The sequence below is a fragment of the Oncorhynchus gorbuscha genome, linkage group LG03, assembly GCF_021184085.1.
Source record: "Oncorhynchus gorbuscha isolate QuinsamMale2020 ecotype Even-year linkage group LG03, OgorEven_v1.0, whole genome shotgun sequence".
Classification (NCBI taxonomy): domain Eukaryota; kingdom Metazoa; phylum Chordata; class Actinopteri; order Salmoniformes; family Salmonidae; genus Oncorhynchus; species Oncorhynchus gorbuscha.
The window spans coordinates 75,910,935-75,935,390 of NC_060175.1; the positions used below are offsets into that span (position 1 = coordinate 75,910,935).

General features: G+C 43.6%; 1 protein-coding gene across 1 annotated transcript in view; it reads left to right on the forward strand.

Moving 5' to 3' along the window:
- The first annotated feature begins 1,357 nt into the window (after positions 1–1,357).
- Positions 1,358–24,456, forward strand: part of snphb (syntaphilin b) — a 43,215-nt gene continuing 20,116 nt past the window's right edge. The window contains exons 1-2 of the mRNA XM_046343720.1: positions 1,358–1,495; positions 10,056–10,217. The gene's annotated coding sequence lies outside the window, so the exon portion shown is untranslated. The remainder of the gene's footprint in view (positions 1,496–10,055; positions 10,218–24,456) is intronic.

The window sequence follows — 24,456 nt, forward strand, 5'->3', positions numbered from 1 at the left end:
GAAAACGTATCTTGTGATGTGGACGAAGTATGGTGGCCAGACCCAGGCCGGAGAAGAGATGAAGCTTAGCTTAGCACTGGTGACTGTATTGAAATGTAAATATAAGCCTATGAAAGACCAAAGAGCATTAGATTTAGAACAACAGTGTTTACATGGTATATCCAAAAATGTGCTATTATGAAAACAGTGTTTGCCATTTGATGCAAATGCTTCATTCTGACATGCATTTGTGGCATTTTGAATGCAGTGTTACATTTTGAAGGAGATGTGAGACATTTTGCATTTTGTGTGTGCAGTTTTGGGAATTGTGTGTAGAGTTTTGAAAAAAAGGAGACAGTTTTGAAAACTTGTGTAAGCAGTTGGAAAAAAACTGTAATACTTAGTTGATATGGGGAGCATTCTGGAAATTACTACTGAAATATAAGAATACAAGGTGAAAGGAATTTAAATCGTAGATCACTGTCTAGTATTCATCAACCAAAGCTATTGTGGATCGTGAACAAGCACCGTCATGCTGTTCATTTGGATTAAATGATTTTACCCTCAATCCTGATTATATGATTTTACAGAACATAAATAGAGCCTACATGAAAGCTTGATAAATTAAAATTAAAATATATATTTAACTTGTATTTATAGATGTGACATTCTGGGGGTCAAATATGAGGTTTGAGAGCATTTAGTGCACATGCATTTATTATAGGATACTTGGATCACAAATGAAATACTTTATTTGAATCCACCAATCAAATGTAGAAAAAAAGGATCCAAGCACATTTCAAAGGTCCCTGTGTGAATAATATGGCACTCAAAGGGCACAGAAAGCATCTCCATCTCCAAACAGCTAGGCTGCCCATGACAGCTGAAACAGAGCAGTACCTAGACAACTGCTTTGCCATAGTTTTTGTCAGGCCTGTAATCTGGAGGCCACACACTGCAAGCCTGTGTACATGGCCGTGACTGCTAAATATCACGCGCACGCGCGCACACACACACACTGTAACAGAAGTGCTCCCAGGGGAGACAGTATGGCAATGCAACATTTTCAGACTTCTGTAGTGAAATATTATACTTTATTGAATTCACTACTAGAAAACAAGGTGGTCTCAGTTTCTCTCTGTGTGTGTGGGGGGGGGGGGTGAAAAGACATGCAGGCTCGTGAACAGATTGTTCATTCGAATCCAGACCATAACTAATCACAAGAACTGCATCAAGTGCAGACACATGAATCCACGAATGATTCACTATTTGTCTTTTTGAAGATTGGTGTTTCCCTTTAAGAACCAAAGTAGCACCACGCATCAGCGTTCATCAATGTGCTTGCTGCTCTCAAACGGATCTCATGCATCTCAGACCAGCCCCGTGCACGCGAGCAAAGGCACACCGCTCTGGCGGAGTCCTAACCAGAGACTGGAATCGCGGTGTAATCAAGAAAGGAGGCGGTATCTCCGGTGTAACGATGGAACTGTAAAATAAATACGGAAGGGGGAAACAGGTAAACCTCAATCTTTTTAGATTCAAGATGTTGTAGCCTAATGTCATTTGGCTTAACTGTCATTTTGCAAAGGATGCTCAACATGAGACAATAAGTAAGAATGGAGTATTCTAGAAATTGAGACAATGCAGGGGGAGCTGCAAGATGTAGCGAAACCTAAAATATGATTTTGTTTATGAAGAGTTACGCACGCACATATAGCACATATCAGATGTCATGATGATGATGGTTGTTGTTGATGTTTGTGTGTGTGTGTCGCTGTCCAGCCGGAGCCTGCTGTTCCAAGGGTGCACCGCAGATGTTTGTGTACAATGTCATCTTTCGGTATACGTTCGCGGTAGCGGTAGGCTATTCTTTGGCCAGGTGATCACAACCATTACAAATTACACGTCGATTTTTTTTAGAATTGAGCTTGATACATTATTAGGCTATTGCCGCAATGTATTTGGTAAGCTTTTGATAGAGATGACGCATATGGAGGGCGGGTTCATTAAACGTTGGGAAAATGCACAATAATCTCAAGCCAAACAAACACTTGCCATGTTGGTACCCTATATCGTGACTGGCCTTCTGGCATGCAATTCGACCTTGCAGCAGTTTGCTATTTTCATTAAAACAGTCAATCTGACGGCATATGTCAGAAATATAACCATCTGTCTTGTAAAAGAGCTCTTGACTTTGTGTTTGTTGGTCTGGGGATTTTAGATTGTAGGTAAGCATACCCTACTCACACTCTCTCCCAATGTCCTCTAGAAATAGATGTTGTTTTTCCAGGAATCTGCAGTGGTTCAGCTTTGCATTATAGATATAGGCCTAAAAGTGTGTATTTACGGTCTTTGCCTATGGGTTTCAAAGGCCCGGTTCTGCCCAATTGAGAGCACATGCACCCCACATTGCCTGGTCCCACAACAACACCTATATCAGCCTTTTTCTCTAGCCGCCTCCTCTTTAGTGTTTACAGATTGTAGAGGACTGTCACCAGACTGATGTCAGCAAACTGGCCATGCTCCACCTAAATCAGGCATGTCTAATTTTCGGTCTTCAACTAGATTCAGGGGGCCGCACTGAAAATTGGTTGATACAACCTATTTTGGGGTCAAGTCATTTTAAAGTATACCGAGTTTGTTTTCCACCCCAAAGGATTTTTTTGGTAAAAACATATTTTTTAGTTTGACACCCTTGACCTATAGCCTTCAGTTGGATAAAAGCAAGCTTCTGCCTTATTGAAAAATTAATGCTTTCCATTCAGACATGCAAATACAAAAGGGGTAGGGGCCAGAGGTTGTTAGGCCTACTGGACCAGGTACCTCAGCTGTATGGTCAGCATTTTGGTCTGCAATGACAATTTTGCTGACCATCCAAGTGTAAAAATGACCAAGCCAGTATTATATTTGCTAGCTACGCACATTCTAATATTCAAATCCCACCCCTGATCCAGCCTGTTACACATATCAGCAGCTCACGTTCTGGAAAATTGGCAGATTGACCATCTCCATGGTGATCACTGTCATAGCATGCTGTTTCCTCTCAGTCCCCATTGTGCAGATCTTTCTCTCCAATTCCTCCTTTCATCTCCTCAGTGGTAAAGTGCTCTTTTTATATGTTTAAAAAAAAGTTGAGTTAAGAACACATTCTTATTTACAATGACAGGCTGCCCCGACCAAACCCTAATCCGGGCGACGCTGGGCCAATTATGCGGCGCCGTATGGGACTCACAATCACGGACGGTCGTTTTTCAGCCTAGAATCGAACCAGGGTCTGTAGTGATGCCTCTAGCACTGAGATGCAGTGCCTTAGAGCCCTATAGGTGAGATAGAGCTAAACAAATAATGTTAATGACGTTGTCATATCCTCAATCTCGGTTTGTACCGACAGATGTGGCCTATTGAATAGCACATCAATATAGAATATGCATAAAAACGTCTGCCTATGCCCACACATATTGTCTCAATATATTTATTTTAATTTTTAATACCCTCAAACATCAAGTTAGGCATACCTAATTTCAAAATAGGCCGTCATCACTGTCAATCTTATTGAATTAGTGTTTTGTGAGCAAATAAGAGCAGATGATGGTAACAAGCTATTAGCTTATCTTGTATTTTGAATCAATGCATATATCCTGCCTCGTGGTGTGCTATATTGAGTTTTGGCGCATGAGAAAAAGACTACTCAGCTTCAGCTAACCATCTTAAAAACTCATTAGAAATTAGGTGTTTTTGGTGTAGCGTTATAGGCCTGCTATGCTGTGCTATTATATTTGGTTCTGTTATGTCAAATGCAAATGAATCATTATGTGACATTGCGAGACATTGATTCAGCTTTGATCTAATTTTACTAAACGAGCACCATTGTGAGAAGTGATATACTTCTGTTCGTAATAAAGTGATGAGTAGGACTATTGAGCGTAGGCAACAGATCTAGATTAGTGTTATTTTAAGCGATTGGAACTCCCTTCATGGTTCTAAAAGGACAGCACCAGGATCGCACAGTGATGTGTAAAGGGACATTTAAAAAAATCTAACTTCATATTCCTCATCTCCAGCACCATCCCAACATCAACATATGTGAAAATGGCACGTTTCTATGTCTAGTAGTAAAAAAAGATAGAGGAAGTTTCCAATGACATAATCAACCAGTTAGTAAGCAATGCCTACTCATGATTGGTTCAAATCACATGATGCACAACGATGACATTGGAAACACTTCCTTTATCGTTTTTTCCATTATACATAGAAACACACCATTTTCACATATGTTGAGGTGGTGCTGGAGATGATGAATATGAAGTTGACATTTTTTTTATGTTCTTTTATAGAAGTTGAACCAACTTTGGTTGCTGACGGATAACTGAAGGATAGCTCTGCCATTCGGCCAGTTTAGGAAAAACAAAAACGATAATTTGCGGTATAGCTTAATAGTCCTACGAATACATGGTATAGCTATTTGTAGGCTATTGCCTAATGTAGACACATATAGCTTAATATCAGTGCACTGTTTGTGAGGAGAGCTTTAGTTGTTAATAGGCATTTCATTGTGTTGTGTAGCTTACACTACACTGTATCATAAATAAACTTTGATTTGATTAGCTTGAACACATGGTTTCAATATAGGCCTTCCCTATTACAGAATACAATAAAACAGAGGTGAACTATCAATTCATATAATTGATTTACATAGATTAAACATGCTATCAAATCAATTGACCAAGTAGTGAACATAAATCATTACTAAACTCAGTAGAATTGCAGGAAATTTGTTTTAAAACAGCCAAATAATCAAGCTTTTATGGTGGTTTATTCATGCATCTCAATAAACACATTATTACCTCCAACTTGTCCCAATTCGTATTTCCAATTGCCCACCCTGACATACCAAACTAGAATAGGCCCTATGTCTCAACCAATATCCAGTATAGGCTAAATATTCCAAACAGGGCTACAGCAACGTCCAGAGAGGGTCAGGCTCCTTGGACTTTGCGGTGGCCACTCTGGTTTAGGTGTCCGTGGTAGAATGGTGTCGTAACCAAGTGGTCATGTATTGCTCTGGTTCCACTGAGCAAGAGAACGTCCGTGGAGTTTTATGAACATCAAGGCACTACATTGTTGGGCTTGTAAGTAAGCATTTCATGATAAGGTCTACACCTGCATGTGACAAATAAAATGTGATTTGATTCGACTCCAGGAAAGGGGATGACATTTCATGCTAAATTCTAGCAGTCCAAATTACTGACAGATGGTTGACTTCATAATCATTATATGATGGATTCTTTGGTCTTTGTTTCAGTGGGGATTTGCATGCAATGATATCCAACTATAATGCAAACATGCTGAAGGGCAAAATGATGTCATCTGCGCCGGTGACCCTCTCTCATATACTGTACTACTTTAACCACTGAACCACACTCATAGTATCTGGAAGTTCTGAATTTGTGGATCCAGATTCCAAATAAATAATGAAGAAGTCTATTTTTCTCTAATATTTACAATTCTAAATTCTAAAGTTAGGCTTATCCCTCCTGGATAAGCCTACTTTGTCATTACTCCTGTGAGTCAGTCGCTGTCCACAGTCCATGTGCTGAACACCGGAATTCCGATCCTATAGCTGTCCATGGTGCTGAACCGCTGATCGCTACTATTGTCACTTATTTGGTTTGTTTCAACATTGGATCTTTTACACTTTTTCACAGAATTCCAGATGTGTTCATTTTCCTGTGAACCTGTCTTTTTGGATCAGCAGGGTTTCTAGAGGTCCCGATAAGATCACAGCTAGACTCCTCAAGGAAAAGTATCTCTGGTCAGTTAGGGGCAGAATGCTGCTGTTACTGGTTTTCATGACCTTTCTTGAGAGCACTCAAATTGAAAGACTACGCCTGGACCCTATAGATTAGAGCAAATCATGGTTTGCAATACAAATGTTGGCTGTGACTTATCTGCTTAGGATCTTCTCCTCTGTCCAATTGTTGGAATTTCCTTCTCCAAACCAAAGTCTTTTGGGTGATTTCAAAACACAACCTACGTAAAGAAATGAAATAAACACATATGGATGTTTAATGTAATTACAGTGTAGGTATACATTGTTACATAGCCTTCTTACTAAAACCATAAGTCAAGGGGGAGGTATATTTGAAGTATATTTATACATTTTGAAATAGAACAATGTAAACTAAGAACATGCTAATTCCTGAATATCTTTACAAAGATGGCAACACAGTTAAATATTGCACGTGGCTGCATTTGTTATTATGATCTTTGTCAAATCAAAATGAATGTTTATTGGTTGAGTACACCAATTTGCAGATGTTATTGCAGTTGCAGCCAAATGCTTGTGTTTACAGCTCCAACAGTGCAGTAATAATCCAGAAAATGTTTAAAAAAATAAGTTATATCGGATGAGCCATTACTAGAAGACAGTGCATTCGAAAAGTATTCAGACCCCTTGAAGTTTTACACATTTTGGTATGTTTTTCCCCTCATCAATGTACACACAATACCCCATAATGACATAGCAATAACAGGTTTTTAGAAATGTTATCCAAAACTGAAATACCACATTTACATAAGTATTCAGACCCCTTACTCAGTACTTTGTTGAAGCAACTTTGGCAGCGATTACAGCCTCGATTCTGATTGGGTATAACGCTACAAGCTTGGCACACCTGTATTTGGGGAGTTTCTCCCATTCTGCTCTGCAGATCCTCTCAAGCTCTGTCAGGTTGGATGGGGAGCGTCACTGCACATTTTCAGGTTTCTCCAAATATGTTCAATCAGGTTCAAGTCCGGGCTCTGGCTGGGCCACTCAAGGACATTCTGAGACTTGTCCCGAAGCCACTTTTGCATTGTCTTTGGCTGTGTGCTTAGGGTCGTTGTCTTGTGGGAAGGAGAAACTTCTCTCCACACAGTTGCAGAAACATCTCACGGATAATCAATGGAAACAGGATACCCCTGGGCTCCATTTCGAGTCTCAATTTGAAGGGTCTGAATAGTTATGTAAATACGTTTTTTGTTGTTGACATTCCTAAAAACCTGGGGTATCTGATGAGGGGATAAATAAATATTACATTTTAGAATAAGGCTGTAACGTAACAAAAAGTGAAGGAGTCTATATATTCCAAATGCCTACATACTGTCTACATATAAAATGGGTGAAACAGTATGCAAACACTTGACCAGTGTTCAATGACCAGTGTTCAATGACTCTATGTACTTAGGGAAGCAGTCTCTAAGTTGCAGGGTAGAGTACCGAGTGGTAGCTGGCTAGTAACAGTGACTAAGGTTCAGAGCAGGGTACTGGGCAGAGGCCGGTTAGTGTTGACTGTTTACCAGTCTGATGGCCTGGAGATAGAAGCTGTTTCTCAGCTTTGATGCACCTGTACTGTCTCCGCCTTCAAGATGGTAGCGGGGTGAACAGACCGTGGCTTGGGTGGATGAGGTCCTTGATGATCTTCTTGGCCTTCCTGTGACACCGGGTGCTGTAGAAGTCCTGGAGTGCGGGCAGTGTGCCCCTGTTGATGTGTTAGACTGACCACACCACCCTCGGAGAGCCCTGCGGTTGCGGACGGTGCAATTGCCGTACCAACAGGATGCGCTCGATATTGCATCTGTAGACGTTTGTGAGGTTCTTAGGAGCCGAGACAAATTTATTGAGCCTCCGGCGGTCTAAGAGGCGCTGTGGGACTATTTCAGGTTGTCAGGGATGTACACGCCAAAGAGCTTGAAGCTTTTGACCCTCTACCGCAGCCCCGTCAACGTGGATGGGGGCATGCTCCCTCTGCTGTCTCCTGTAGTCCACGATCAGCTTCTTCTTTTGGTTGATGTTAAGGGAGAGGCTATTTTCCTGGCACCAGTCCACCACGGCTCTCAATGCACACTCACAGGACTCCACACACTGACACTCCATCACACACACACACTCACTCACTCACTCACTCACACACTCACTCACTCACTCACTCACTCACTTTATTTGTTCATACACACTTAACATGCACACACATTTATACTGACTCTACACACACGCACACTCTCATACAATCATCATATACACTACTGCTACTCTATGTATCATATACCCTGGTACCTAGTCACCTTACCCCTATACATATCTACCTCCATCACTCCAGTATCCCTGCACATTGTAAATATGATATTGGAACTGATTCTGTATATAGCTTACTTATTTCTCACGTTCTTCTTATTTGTATTTATTGTGTGTTTTTGTTCTAGCTTATGTTTTATTTTAGTACTACATTGATATTGATTACTGCATTGTTGTGTTTTTCAGCTTGCAAAAAGGGTATTTCGCTTTACTTGTCGATGTGAAATGAACAACTTAACTTGTAGGCTGTCTCATAGTTGTTGGTAATCAGGCCTATCTCTGTTGTGACGTCAGCAACCTTGATGATTGAGTTGGAATTTGGAGACGTGGGTGGTCCCGCAGTCATGGGTGAACAGGGAGTACTGGACTGGGCTGAGCACTCACCGTTGTTGAGGATCAGTGTGGCGGAGGTGTTGTTGCCTACATTCACCACTTGAGGTCAGCCTGTTAGGAAGTCCAGGATCTCGTTGCACAGGTGAGGGGTCAGACCCAGGGCCCTGAGCTTAGTGATGAACTTGAAGGGCACTATGGTGTTGAAGGCTGAGCTGTAGTTGATGAACAGCATTCTTACGTAGGTGGGATAGGGCAGTGTGCAGTGCAATTGCGATGGCGTCATCCTAGAATCTGTTGGGGCGATATGTGAATAGGCTGTCAGGTAAGGTAGAGGTGATATGGTCTTTAACTAGCCTCTTAAAGCTTTTCATGATGACAGAAGTAGGTGCTATGGGGCGATAGTCATTTAGTTCAGTTCCCTTCGCTTTCTTGGGTCCAGGAAGAGTGGTGGACATCTTGAAGCAAGTGGGGACAACAGACTGGGATATGGAGAGATTGAATATGTCCCTAAACACTCCAGCCAGCTGGTCTGCACATGCTCTGAGGACAGCTTGGGATGCCATCCGGCAGCCTTGCGAGGGTTAATACTCTTTCTTAGGTTGGCTACGGAGAACGAGAGTGCATAGTTCTCATGAGCCTCGGGCGCCCATGTCGGTGTCTCTGTTTTCCACAAAGACGGCGAAGAAGGTCTTTAGCCTATCGGGTAGCTAAAGTGGAGGTGCTCTTGCTACATCTCAGGAGGGGAGTGGGACGGGTGCTGGCTCCTGACCTGTGATATCCAGATGTCAGTCCAGCAACCTCTCCTCAACCTCTCCTCCCCTCACACTCCCGGGTATAGGCCCTCTGTTAAGGACACCTCCACTGCCTGGAACGGTGTAGATGATGCTGCAGTTTTCTGACATGCAAGGTCATAATGACGGTAATGATGTTGATGATGGTGATGTTGTCGCAGTTGTGGTTGTCCCGAAACTAGGCCTTTGGCCTGGTTATGAATGGTTAATGGCTATGATAATGGTACTGCTGATATTATCATTAGTGAAGTAATTATAGATGCCTCTGTGACCCTTTCAGGCCCCTATTTGTTACCTTTGTCCTCCTCTAGATGGCACAGCCTTCGCCTGTGGACCCATCCTGTGAAAGAAGCCTCACAGATCCTCACTGCTCAGTGTTGTGGCAGATACAGTGCTCTGCTTCTGGATCCCTCCTTCCCTCTCCTTCTCTCGCTACACTGTTTGGCCTCTTTCGCAGGATTATGTGGATAGTTGGACTGATTGATTAAATGGACAGAGCTCTGCTGCTGTAAGCTGCTCTGCAGTGCAGTGACTAGGCAGGATTTTGAGATTCTTGGTAATGAAATGTTGTCCTGTCTAGAGGCCGACCGATAAATCGGTTGACCGATATTATCGGCTGGTATTAGCCTCTCACTGAAATATTTTATTTCACAGATAAATCACTGTTGTCGCAGTTGTGGTGCCGAAAATAGGACTTTGGCCTGGTAATGAATGGTTAATGACTATGATAATGGTACTGATGATATTGCCATTAGTGAGGTAATTATAGATGCCTCTGTGACCCTTTCAGGCCCCTAGGCCTAGTACAATATCTATTTGTTACCTTTGTCCTCCTCTAGATGGCACAGTCTTCGCCTGTGGACCCCATCCTGCGAAAGAAGCCTCATAGATCCTCATAGATCCTTCAACGATTGCCTGAGTAGGGCGATCTACGAGCTGCTCATTGAACATCATTCAGCCCGTAAGTCACAGTGTGATAGAGTGGACATGGTGGTTTGACGGTGAGTAGCTTGACACAGCCGGCGACAGCATATTTGAACAAGTAAATAATCAAAAGTACACTTCAGCAAGCAAGCAGCATTGTCCTGATCATATGCTTACTTAGTTAACGTTATCTGACTAGCTAGCCAGCAAGATAGTTAGGCTAACTGGCGAGCTAGCAATCTGTGCTACTTTTGTGCGAACACTGGACGGGCGCCAAAGTAAACACTGACTCATCCTTGGTGCAAAAATTACACAGTTAAAATACAGACGCTGATATCTAGTGGTGATATTACAAACTGCATCTTACTACATTTCAGCTGCATAGTTTGTGAAGTTGTCGACGTTGCAGTTTCAGATTTACTTTGAGACTAAGTTTAATTCATTCAGCCCTTCTTGTTTATTAGTGTGCTTGTGGCGCTTCAACATACACACTTCTGCATTCTTATCCACTGCCTTAGACACATGTTTAAGTTGTACCTAAGAAGGTAAACTGAACACGTGTTTGTAGTTCTATAGACGAGATCGTTGCCTTTTGGTGGTTATCATGTAAACCAACAACTAAATGTTCTTAAATAATGTTGATTTTAATATTTAGTCAAGAAATCATAATTTAGAGTATTTGTTAACCTTTTTGGAGCACAATTTATGGAGAATAAGTGTGTTTTTCATTGGGCATACCTGGAACCAGTTACAAGTTCTGCATTGGAGCTGTTGTGTCTTGTGCAGTCATATTGTCGGTGCTGAACCTTGCCTGTAGGATTGTAGAGGAGATGGGGGTCCTTCTTAAAGTTGTTTTGAGGAGTATACTCTGCTCTCACACATTTATCAATTTTGTCAGTGTGATTATAATGTTAGTATTTGTCGCGTTATGAGCAGTTCTGGGCTGAGGTTGTGAGTGCATGGGGCCATTTCCCTAGCTTCTAACTGAGCGGGGTGGCCTGATAAGAGAGTGTGAGTCATAAGCTGCTGCAAACCGACTCATATATCTATTATTTAACTAACTCAGTGGATAATTATTCCACTGTGTTGTTCATGGGGAATGGGAGGACATCTAGGGTCTTGGATACTGTACATACTGTTGTAGAGCTACTGTTACAAGATACATTGCTGTCAAAGTATTCATACCTCTTGACTTATTTCACATTTTGTTGTGTTAGACTGCATTCAACATGGATTAAATATTTTAAAAATCTGACCCATCTACACACAATACCACAAGTATTGTTTTTAGAAATGTTAGCAAATGTATTGAAATTGAAATCCAGAAATATCCAATTTACATAAGTATTCACCTTTGGCAGTGATTACAGCTGTGAGTCTTTCTGGGTAAGTCTGTAAGAGCTTTGCACACCTGGATTGTGCTACATTGACATTTTTTCAAAATTCTTCAAGCTCTGTCAAATTGGTTGTTGATCATTGCTAGACAACCATTTTCAGGTCTTTGCCATAGATTTCCAAGTAGATTTAAGTCTAAACTGTAACTCGGCCACTTAGGAACATTCAATGTTGTCTTTGTTAAGCAACTGCTGTGTAGATTTGGTCTTGTGTTTTTTGTTATTGTCCTGCTGAAAGGTGAATTCATCTCCCAGTGTCTGGTGGAAAGCAGACCGAACCAGGTTTTCCTCTAGGATTTTGTCTATGCTTACCTCCATTACGTTTATTATTTATCCTGGAAAAACTCCCCAGTCCTTAACAATTACAAGCATACCCATAATATGATGCAGCCACCACCATGCTTGAAAATATTACCAGTGGTACTCAAACAGGATGCATGTTTTGAAATATTTTTATTCTGTACAGGCTTCCTTCAACTAGGTTAGCATTATGGAGTAACTACAATGTTGTTGAACCATCCTGAGCGGTTTCCTTCCTCTCCGGCAACTGAGTTAAGAAGGACGCCTGTATCTGTGTAGTAACTGGGTGTATTGATACACCATCCAAAGTGTAATTAATAACTTAACTTTACGCAAAATAATATTCAATGTCTACTTTTTATTTTATTTTACCCATCTACCAATAGAGGTGCCCTTTGCGAGGCATTGGAAAACCTCTCAGATCTTTGTGGTTGAATCTGTGTTTGAAATTCCCTGCTCGACTGAGGAACATTACAGACAATTGTATGTGTGGAGTACAGAGATGAGGTAGTCATTCAAAAATCATGTTAAACACTATTATTGCACACAGAGTGAATCCATGTAAGTTATTATGTTTATTCCTGAAAGTATTTAGGCTTGCCATAACAAAGGGGTTGAATACTTATTGACTCGAGACATTTCAGCTTTTCATTAAAAACTTCTTTTTTTTATACGTAATTCCTCTTTTTTGGGTATTAATTCAGGCTGTAACACAACAAATGCTGAAAAAAGTCAATGCTGTGAATCCTTTCTGAAGGCACAGTATACAAACTGCTTTAGAGATTCCATGACTATGCAGAAAAACTGTCAGATCAACCGTTGGGCCTAATATGTAAATAACCTATTCCACAGCATTTGTTGCAGCCACCACTGCTCAAATATTCAGAAACCAGCCATGCTCAATTCTGACTGTTTTAAAACGGGCACGTTTACAGTAATGTTGATGTTAATGTTAATATACGCATGTTTGTATGCTCAGCAGTACACACTTTTAACACACTTCTCAGACTCTCACTTGACGTACATCAACATACATACTATTATATATACCTCAGTGGGAGGCGCCGACAGAGATGGCCGCCTCGCTTCGCGTTCCTAGGAAACTATGCAGTTTTTTTTTTTTTTTTTACATTGGTTACATTGAATGTACATACATTACATTTTACATTGTGTTATTTCTTACATTGGTACCCCAGGTCATCTTAGGTTTCATTACATACAGTCGAGAAGAACTACTGAACATAAGAGCAGCGTCAACTCACCATCAGTACGACCAAGAATATGACTTTCGCGAAGCGGATCCTGTGTTCTGCCTTTCACCCAGGACAACGGAATGGATCCCAGCCGGCGACCCCAAAAAACGACTTCGTAAAAGGGGAAAATGAAGCGGTCTTCTGGTCAGACTCCGGAGACGGGCACATCGTGCACCACTCCCTAGCATTCTCCTCGCCAATGTCCAGTCTCTTGACAACGAGGTTGATGAAATCCGAGCAAGGGTAGCATTCCAGAGGGCCATCAGAGACTGTAACGTTCTTTGCTTCACGGAAACATGGCTCACTGGAGAGACGCTATCGGAGGCGGTGCAGCCAGCTGGTTTCTCCATGCATCGCGCCGACAGAAACAAACATCTTTCTGGTAAGAAGAGGCGCGGGGGCGTATGCTTCATGGTTAACGTGACGTGGTGTGGCCACAACAACATACAGGAACTCAAGTCCTTCTGTTCACCTGATTTAAGAATTTCTCACAATCAAATGTCGACCGCATTATCTACCAAGGGAATTCTCTTCGATTATAATCACAGCCGTATATATTCCCCCCCAAGCAGACACATCGATGGCTCTGAACGAACTTTATTTGACTCTTTGCAAACTGGAATCCATATATCCGGAGGCTGCATTCCGGAGGCTGCATAGCTGGGGATTTTAACAAGGCTAATCTGAAAACAAGACTCCCTAAATTTTATCAGCATATCGATTGCGCAACCAGGGCTGGAAAAACCTTGGATAATTGCTATTCCAACTTCCGCGACGCATATAAGGCCCTGCCCCGCTCTCCTTTTGGAAAAGCTGACCACTACTCCATTTTGTTGATCCCTGCCAACAGACAGAAACTAAAACAAGAAGCTCCCGCGCTGAGGTCTGTTCAACGCTGGTCCGACCAATCTGATTCCACACTCCAAGTCTGCTTCCATCACGTGGACTGGGATGTGATTCGTATTGCGTCAGACAACAACATTGACGAATACGCTGATTCGGTGAGCGAGTTCATTAGAACGTGCGTTGAAGATGTCGTTCCCATAGCAACGATTAAAACGTTCCCAAACCAGAAACCGTGGATTGATGGCAGCATTCACGTGAAACTGAAAGCACGAACCACTGCTTTTAATCAGGGCAAGGTGACCAGAAACATGACCGAATACAAACAGTGTAACTATTCCCTCCGCAAGGCAATCAAACAAGCTAAGCGTCAGTATAGAGACAAAGTAGAATCTCAATTCAACGGCTCAGACACAAGAGAAATGTGGCAGGGTCTACAGTCAATCACGGATTACAAAAAGGAAACCAGCCCCGTCACGGACCAGGATGTCTTGCTCCCAGGCAGACTAAATAACTTTTTTGGCCGCTTTGAGGACAATTCAGTGCCACTGACACGGCCCGCAACTAAAACATGCGGACTCTCCTTCACTGCAGCCGACGTGAGGAAAACATTTAAACGTGTCAACCCTCGCAAGGCTGCAGGCCCAGACTGCATCCCCAGCCGCGCCCTCAGAGCATGCGCAGACCAGCTGGCTGGTGTGTTTACGGACATATTCAGTCAATCCCTATCCCAGTCTGTTGCTCCCACATGCTTCAAGAGGGCCACAATTGTTCCTGTTCCCAAGAAAGCTAAGGTAACTGAGCTAAACGACTACCGCCCCGTAGCACTCACTTTCGTCATCATGAAGTGCTTTGAGAGACTAGTCAAGGACCATATCACCTCCACCCTACCTGACACCCTAGACCCACTCCAATTTGCTTACTGCCCAAATAGGTCCACAGACGATGCAATCTCAACCACACTGCACACTGCCCTATCCCATCTGGACAAGAGGAACACCTATGTGAGAATGCTGTTCATCGACTACAGCTCGGCATTTAACACCATAGTGCCCTCCAAGCTCATCATCAAGCTCGAGACCCTGGGTCTCGACCCCACCCTGTGCAACTGGGTACTGGAGTTCCTGACGGGCCGCCCCCAGGTTGTGAGGGTAGGCAACAACATCTCCACCCCGCTGATCCTCAACACTGGGGCCCCACAAGGGTGCGTTCTGAGCCCTCTCCTGTACTCCCTGTTCACCCACGACTGCGTGGCCACGCACGCCTCCAACTCAATCATCAAGTTTGCGGACGACACAACAGGAGTAGGCTTGATTACCAACAACGACGAGATGGCCTACAGGGAGGAGGTGAGGGCCCTCGGGAGTGTGGTGTCAGGAAAATAACCTCACACTCAACGTCAACAAAACTAAGGAGATGATTGTGGACTTCAGGAAACAGCAGAGTGAACACCCCCCTATCCACATCGATGGATCAGTAGTGGAGAGGGTAGTAAGTTTTAAGTTTCTCGGCGTACACATCACAGACAAACTGAATTGGTCCACCCACACAGACAGCATCGTGAAGAAGGCGCAGCAGCGCCTCTTCAACCTCAGGAGGCTGAAGAAATTTGGCTTGTCACCAAAAGCACTCACAAACTTCTACAGATGCACAACCGAGAGCATCCTGTCGGGCTGTATCACCGCCTGGTACGGCAACTGCTCCTCCCACAACCGTAAGGCTCTCCATAGGGTAGTGAGGTCTGCACAACGCATCACCGAGGGCAAACTACCTGCCCTCCAGGACACCTACACCACCCGATGTCACAGGAAGGCCATAAAGATCATCAAGGACAACAACCACCCGAGCCACTGCCTGTTCACCCCGCTATCATCCAGAAGGCGAGGTCAGTACAGGTGAATCAAAGCTGGGCCCGAGAGCCTGAAAAACAGCTTCTATCTCAAGGCCATCAGACTGTTAAACAGCCACCACTAACATTGAGTGGCTGCTGCCAACACACTGACACTGACTCAACTCCAGCCAATTTAATAATGGGAAAAGATGTAAAATATATCACTAGCCACTTTAAACAATGCTACCTAATATAATGTTTACATTATTCATCTCATATGTATATGTATATACTGTACTCTATATCATCTACTGCATCCTTATGTAATACATGTATCACTAGCCACTTTAACTATGCCACTTTGTTTACATACTCATCTCATATGTATATACTGTACTCAATACCATCTACTGTATCTTGCCTATGCTGCTCTGTACCATCACTCATTCATATATCTTTATGTACATATTCCCTCTCACCCCACCCCCCCTAAGTTTTAGATGCACTATTGTTAAGTGACTGTCCCACTGGATGTCATAAGGTGAATGCACCAATTTGTAAGTCGCTCTGGATAAGAGCGTCTGCTAAATGACTTAAATGTAAATGTAAATATTATTTATCCCCTTACACTTGTGTCTGTAAGTCGCTCTGGATAAGAGCGTCTGCTAAAAGACTTAAATGTAAATGTATAAGGTAGTAGTTTTGGAATTGTTAGCTAGATTACTTGTTGGTTATTACTGCATTGTCGGAACTAGAAGCACAAGCATTTCGCTACACTCGCATTAACATCTGCTAACCATGTGTATGTGACAAATAAAATTTGATTTGATTTAGTAAGTGACGCAGGAAAGACACACTCTCGTATCTTTCTTGCTTTAACAGTGTCATGTACATGGAATTCCTGAGTGTATATGAGATTAGTCAAGGTCACCTTTCCTTGAGAGAGCAGGGACATTCTGTTTCCGGAGTGTGAGCGTGTGGATGAGCGAGAGACCATGCTGAGGTGTGACAGTGTGTGCATGTGTGACTGTACCGGTGTGTGCGTGATATACATAACCATGGGGTGTGTGTGTGTCCAAGGTGTTACATTCCATCAAGGATGTAAAGAGCTTTCACTGTGACTCCCACAAAGGTGCAAATTTATACAGGTGGTCACTACAGATGCTAGACATGAGAAGGATAGATAAGCACTATGAGGCTTGATGGTAGATTAAGGTTTTCCCTACTTCTCTGTCTAGCTTCTTCTCTCGCCCCCCCCCCCCCCTGCAATATTTTATCTTTGCCCCATGGCAAAATATGTATAATTATTGGGGGGGACCTAATGGTACCTTGCAGGGGGACCTCATGAAATTGCGGTACGTCATTGTCTCTTTCATCAGCTTTGAAGCTGCTTGCGTGCTGCTGTACCTGTCTGATGCTGCCCGTACTTTTGGCTGAGGATGGTGTTATATAATAGGGCTTAATAAATCCTGTATGAATGCCTTGTGATGTACACAGATATACACTATATATATATATTTTAAAGTATGTGGACACCCCTTCAAATGAGTGGTTTCGGCTGTTTCAGCCACACCCGTTGCTGACAGGTGTATAAAATTGAGCGCACAGTCATGCTGTCACGTCCTGACCTTAGTTCCTTTTTTTATGTCTCTTATTTTAGTTTGGTCAGGGCGTGAGTTGGGGTGGGCATTCTATGTTTTGTTCTGTGTGTTTGTCCTGGTATGGTTCCCAATCAGAGGCAGCTGTCAATCATTGTCTCTGATTGAGAGCCATACTTAGGCAGCCTGTTTTCCCACTATGGTTTGTGGATAGTTGTTTTCTGTTTGTGTGTCTTCACCTTACAGAACTCTTTCGTTTCGTTCGTTCGCTCTCTTTGTTGTTTTTTGGTTTGTAGTAAAACGCCAAATGGATCTACCTCCTGGTCCTCTTCCCCTGTCTTACCCACCAAGGGTAGAGACAGAGATGACCTCGCCTACTGAAATACCGGATTGGGCAAAGCCACCAGAAGACGACTCAAGCCAACCAACTACTGAACCTGACTGGTGTCAGGAAGAATCACCCTCTGCCTCAAGTGACACCTCTGAATGGGAACAGCTGATAGACTCATTGCTGATAGAGTAAGGGCACTGTCATAAACAGAGGCCCATATATGCACTGTAAGAAAAGTATTTCCTGTTGTAAGATATGTCATCACCCTCTCTGCTCTGAGGGAATGGGAGGAGCAGCAGATCGGGTGCAGAGAATCAAAAGGTATATAAAGAGACATTTGCCATTACTTTGGCGCTGACTTCTTGAATTCTGAATTCATTTAGACAACCATTTGACTTCGGGTAATTGCCACCTGACTCAAATTACTTAAAGATTCTAACTTGTTGGATCTGAGAAGGGTCTCTCCGATATACCGTTTAACTATTGAACAGCTGTTCTCTCGCCTGTGGCCTTGGTGCTTGTATACTGACGCAAATTATACCCAGAGCCAGTCTTTGAAACTGCAACTCTCGGTTGAGCTCAGTACCTAGCCCTAGTTGCATGGCACGGACGCTGCGGTAGTTCAACGGGACTGAGAGTCACTCTAGTCCTTAAGTTGATCTCCTGTTAATACCTACGGTTATCTGAATTGACCCTGTCGCCCGCGGCCTTGGTGCTTGTATACTGACGCAAATTATACCCAGAGCCAGTCGTTGAAACTGCAACTCTCGGTTGAGCTCAGTACCTCGCCCTAGTTGTGTGGCACAGACTCTTCGATATTCCAGTGGGGCAGGGAATCACCAGCGGGTTCTCTCATCCAGTCCAAACTTGGATCTCTCAATTTAGTAAACCGCCGACTTCAAGTCAACCTTTCAGCCAGTAGAGGGGAGTCGCTACTAACTAAATTCTAAAAGAACTCAATTGAATTGACCAATTGAAACTCTGCTCCCGATCTCGTGGGTCTCCTCGTCATCTCTCAAAGGTAATTAAATAACTATTATAAGCATTTAATGTAGAGATAAGTGTTATCATTGTACCCGGCATTTTATAGAGCATTAAGGCAATTGCATGTTTTTGATTAACGCTGTGTGTGACCGAGTAACAATTGTGTATTTTGAAGTGTGTTTGATTGTAAAAGACAAAAAACAGAGTGTTTTCAAAAATAAACGGTAGTCTTATTTTGTCTCGAGTAAACGGTTCTCTCAAAGACAGTTAACGGCACGGGAGATAACAACTCTGACACTCCCCGCTACCGGGACACTGGAAACGGAGATCAGTACTCTATGACAGAATGAGTTACTATTAAAAGACAAAGAGGAAGGTGTGTCCAGTAGTAATTCATTTAATTGTCTTATCGATCTATCTAAGTTTTATTTTCCAAGCGATACATAGCCGACGGGCAGAGTAGTGAGACTAAGTTGACTAAAGGTCTTCACACTTTAAACTAGATACATCACAGAGGGGAAACACTCAACCACAGGGAAATCATATAGAGACTGGTAGGACTAGTGCTTAATAATAACTCAAGGACCAATTAGTGGTGAAACAAAGAGTCTAGAGGATAAAGGTGGGGTTCACACATCCCAGATAGAGCTAGACCGTTGAGAGTGACAAGGCAAAAGACCTCTCTACGCGGACAACGCTTTGATATAGAAAGAGAGGCAGGGCTACGCGAGTGGTCCTGGTTATACCGAGATAACCTGAAGTATCTATAGTGCCCTGTCCAATCCAGGGAACGGAATGCTAACCACCTCTAGCACCCCGCTGCCGGCCAAGGGGCGGGGCTGAAGGTTTCGTATCGCGACAGGTTATTGCAGTGTTCAGTTTATTTATTAAAGTAAACATGAACACTTACCACGCTGCATTTTGGTCTGATCCTTCCTTTTCCTCATCTGAGGAGGACACGTTCATTACACATGCAATCTCCATAGACAAACATTGGCAGTAGAATAGCCTTGCTGAAGAGCTCAGTGACTTTAAACGTGGCACCAATGTTCCCTCTAAACTGCACACGTTCTGGACTGCCATGCAGAAGAAATATCAGCTCGCGCAGAGAAGCACAAGATTGAATTTCACTCAATTCACTCAATTTCACTCAATCTAGAGTTTTCCCTGTTAGTCAACACAATCAACATTTCCCTTTATTGTGGGAATTGTGATTGAATCAACATAATATTAGTCACTTTCAATGTAAAATACTGAAAAAAAGCAAACAATGCCAGACTTAGTATACAAAACTAACTATACAAGAGATTTTGTTAAAGGCAGAACGCATCGGATTAGGATTCTATTGCAATGACAGGCACGACTCAGACCCGTACTCTACACAGACCGGTGCGCCATAACCAATCAGAGCTGAAGTAGGCTTACTGTATATGCAAATAGACCATTGCCATATATGGATCTGTGTCATTCACTTTGAACTGGACTGTGTTTACAGCATGAGCGGTCATGAGGAGATGAGCTGTTTTGAGATCAAAGCTAGAGCTACATGTAGCGACGTGCACATTTGTTCATATCCTTTGCTAGTGAGTTATTAGTCCAGTTATTGGCAATTTGTAGTCAGCAATAGGGGAGTGATTGCTTCTTACAAGGGCCCAAAATGTGTGTATTTCTAGATATCTTTGAAAGTGTGTCAGGTAAAGAGTTTTTTTGTCTTTAAAGTGGCAGTGTTGTATTTTGAGACAGGATTGAATAAGCTAAGTGACCAGAGGGTAGCATAATTTTTCTGATTCTCTGTAATAATGGTATGGGAATAATGATGAATTTTATTTTGTAAAGTGGTTTCTTGCATCAAACAACACAACAACATTTCCAGTCACCTCCTTGTCTGAAGGACAAGTGGATGAACAGGTTAATGTCAAGCCCTGCATGTTTTTTCAAAACAAAAATCTCATGGCATGTAGGGCTCAATTGAACACCACACATTGGCTGCTACTGTAGGCTGGACAATAGAACAGCTATTTACATGTTAAAATGTTATGGGATGCATTTTCTCCATTGTTTTTGATGGTAGGCCAATCTGGTAGGCCTACATTATGATCAAATAGCCACAGTAGCCAACTGCTAAAACGAACTAAAAGCGGGTACAGCCTCAGTATTCACAGTAAACGCACACCAGAAGTTGTACATAATTTTTACAACTCTCAAGTTTGCGTTCAGCAGACCTGAAATTTGCTCAGTGATGCAAACGATTTGAGGGAACATTGTGTGGCACCACCATAGGATGCCATCTTTCCAACAAGTCAGTTTGTCAAATGTTTGCCCTGCTAGAGCAACCCTGGTCAACTGTGAGTGCTGTTATTGTGAAGTGGAAGCGTGTAGGAGCAACAATTGCTCAGTCAACAATGGCTCATAATGGTCAGGGGCTGTTTTTCTTTTTCGGTCTAGGCCCCTCCGTTCCAGTGACGGGAAATCTTAACACTACGGAGTTATCCTAGGAGCGGATCCTCTGTTTGGTCCACCACCCAGGACAATGGATCAGATCCCAGCAGGCGACCCAAAACAACGGCGCCGCAGAAGGCTCCATAGACCGGCACATCGCCCATCGCCCACCGCCCACCGCCCACCGCTCCTGTGTATACTACTGGCCAATGTCCAGTCTCTTGACAACAAGGTAGACGAAATCCGAGCAAGGGTTGCCTTCCAGAGAGACAGCAGAGATTGTAACAGTCTCTGTTTCACGGAAACACGTTATCAGAGTCGTTACAGCCACCTGGTTTCTTCACGCACCGCGCCGACAGAAACAAACATCTCTCTCTTAAGAAGGAGGGCAGGGATGTATGTCTTATGATTAAGGAGTCATGGTGTGATCATAACAACATACAGGAACTCAAGTCCTTTTGTTCACGTATACGCTGATTCGGTGAGCAAGTTTATTAGCAACTGCAATGGTGATGTTGTACCCACGGCGACTATTAAAACCTCCCCCTACCAGAAACCGTGGATTGATGGCAGCATTTACACAAAACTGAAAGCGTGAACCACTGCTTTGAATCAGGGCAGGGCAACCAGAAACATGACCGAATACAAACAGTGTAGCTATTCACTCCGCAAGGCAATCAAACAAGCTAAGCGTCAGTATAGAGACAAAGTAGAGTTGCAATTCAAAACACGAGAGGTATGTGGCAGGGTCTACAGTCAATCACGGACTACAAAAAGAAAAACAGCTCTGTCGCGGACCCTGATGTCTTGCTCCAAGTCAAACTAAACAACTCCATTGCTCGCTTTGAGGACAATACAGTGCCACCGACACGGCCCCGTTACCAAAACCTCCTTCACCGCAGCCAAAGTGAGTAAAACATTTAAACGTGTTAACCCTCGCAAGGCTGTCGGCCCAGACGGCATCCCTAGCCACATCCTCAGAGCAAGCGCAAACCAGCTGGCTGGTGTGTTTACGGACATATTCAATCAATCCTTATCCCAGTCTGCTGTTCCCACATGCTTCAAGAGGGCCACCACTGTTCCTGTTTCCAAGAAAGCTAAGGGAACTGAACTAAATGACTATCGCGCCGTAGCACTCATTTCTGTCATCATGAAGTACTTTGAGAGACTAGTTATGCATCATATCATCTACACCCTACCTGTTACCTTAGACCCACTCCAATTTGCTTTACCGCCCCAATAGGTCCACAGACGATGCTTTCGCCATCACATTGCACACTGCCCTATACCATCTGGACAAAAGGAATACCTATGTAAGAAAGCTGTTCATTGACTACAGCTCAGCATTTCACACCATAGTAACCTCCAAACTCACCAAACTCAGACCCTGGGTCTCGACCCCGCCTTGTGCAACTGGGTCCTGGACTTTCTGACGGGCTGCCCCAAGGTGGTGAGGGTAGGAAACAACATCCCCACCCAGCTGATCCTCAACACTTGGGCCCCACAAGGATGCGTTCTCAGCCCTCTCCTGTACTTCCTGTTTATCCATGACTGTGTGGCCATGCACGCCTCCAACTCAATCATTAAGTTGGCAGACTTGACTACAGTGGTAGGCTTGATTACCAACAATGACGAGACGGCCTACAGGGAGGAGGTGAGGGCCCTCGGAGTGTGGTGTCAGGAAAATAACTTCACACTCAACGTCAACATAACAAAGGAGATGATCATGGACTTCAGGAGAGGGAGCACCTCCCTATCCACATTGACGGGACAGTAGTGGAGAAGGTGGAAAGTTTTAAGTTCCTCGGCGTACACATCACGGACAAACTGAAATGGTCCACCCACACAGACAGCGTGGTGAAGAAGGCGCAATAGCGCCTTTTCAACCTCAGTAGGCTGGAGAAATTTGGCTTGTCACCAAAAGCACTCACAAAATTTTGCAGATGCACTATCGAGAGCATCCTGTCGGACTGAATCACCGCCTGGTACGGCAACTGCTCTGCCCACAACCGTAAGGTTCTCCAGAGGGTAGTGAGGTCTGCACAACGCATCACTGGGGGCAAACTACCTGCCCTCCAGGACACTTACAGCACCCGATGTCACAGGAAGGCCAAAAGGATTATCAAGGACAACAACCAACCGAACCACTGCCTGTTCACCCCGCTATCGTCCAGAAGGGGAAGTCAGTACAGGTGCATCAAAGCTGGGACAGAGAGATCGAAAAACAGCTTCTAGGCCATCAGACTGTTAAACAGCCATCACTAACATTGAGTGGCTCCTGCCAACATACTGACTCAAATCTCGAGCCACTTTAATAATAAAAAAATGGATGTATCACTAGTCACTTTAAACAATGCCACTTTATATTAGGTTTACATCAAATCAAAATCAAATTTTATTTATATAGCCCTTCGTACATCAGCTGATATCTCAAAGTGCTGTACAGAAACCCAGCCTAAAACCCCAAACAGCAAGCAATGCAGGTGTAGAAGCACGGTGGCTAGGAAAAACTCCCTAGAAAGGCCAAAGCCTAGGAAGAAACCTAGAGAGGAACCAGGCTATGTGGGGTGGCCAGTCCTCTTCTGGCTGTGCCGGGTGGAGATTATAACAGAACATGGCCAAGATGTTCAAATGTTCATAAATGACCAGCATGGTCGAATAATAATAAGGCAGAACAGTTGAAACTGGAGCAGCAGCACATTCAGGTGGACTGGGGACAGCAAGGAGTCATCATGTCAGGTAGTCCTGGGGCACGGTCCTAGGGCTCAGGTCCTCAGAGAGAGAAAGAAAGAGAGAATTAGAGAGAGCATATGTGGGGTGGCCAGTCCTCTTCTGGCTGTGCCAGGTGGAGATTATAACAGAACATGGCCAAGATGTTCAAATGTTCATAAATGACCAGCATGGTCAAATAATAGTAAGGCAGAACAGTTGAAACTGGAGCAGCAGCACAGTCAGGTGGACTGGGGACAGCAAGGAGTAATCATGTCAGGTAGTCCTGGGGCATGGTCCTAGGGCTCAGGTCAGTTGAAACTGGAGCAGCAGCATGACCAGGTGGACTGGGGACAGCAAGGAGTCGTCATGTCAGGTAGTCCTGGGGCATGGTCCTAGGGCTCAGGTCCTCCGAGAGAGAAAGAAAGAAGGAGAGAATTAGAGAACGCACACTTAGATTCACACAGGACACCGAATAGGACAGGGTACTCCAGATATAACAAACTGACCCTAGCCGCCCGACACAAACTACTCCAGCATAAATACTGGAGGCTGAGACAGGAGGGGTTAGGAGACACTGTGGCCCCATCCGAGAACACCCCCCGGACAGGGCCAAACAGGAAGGATATAACCC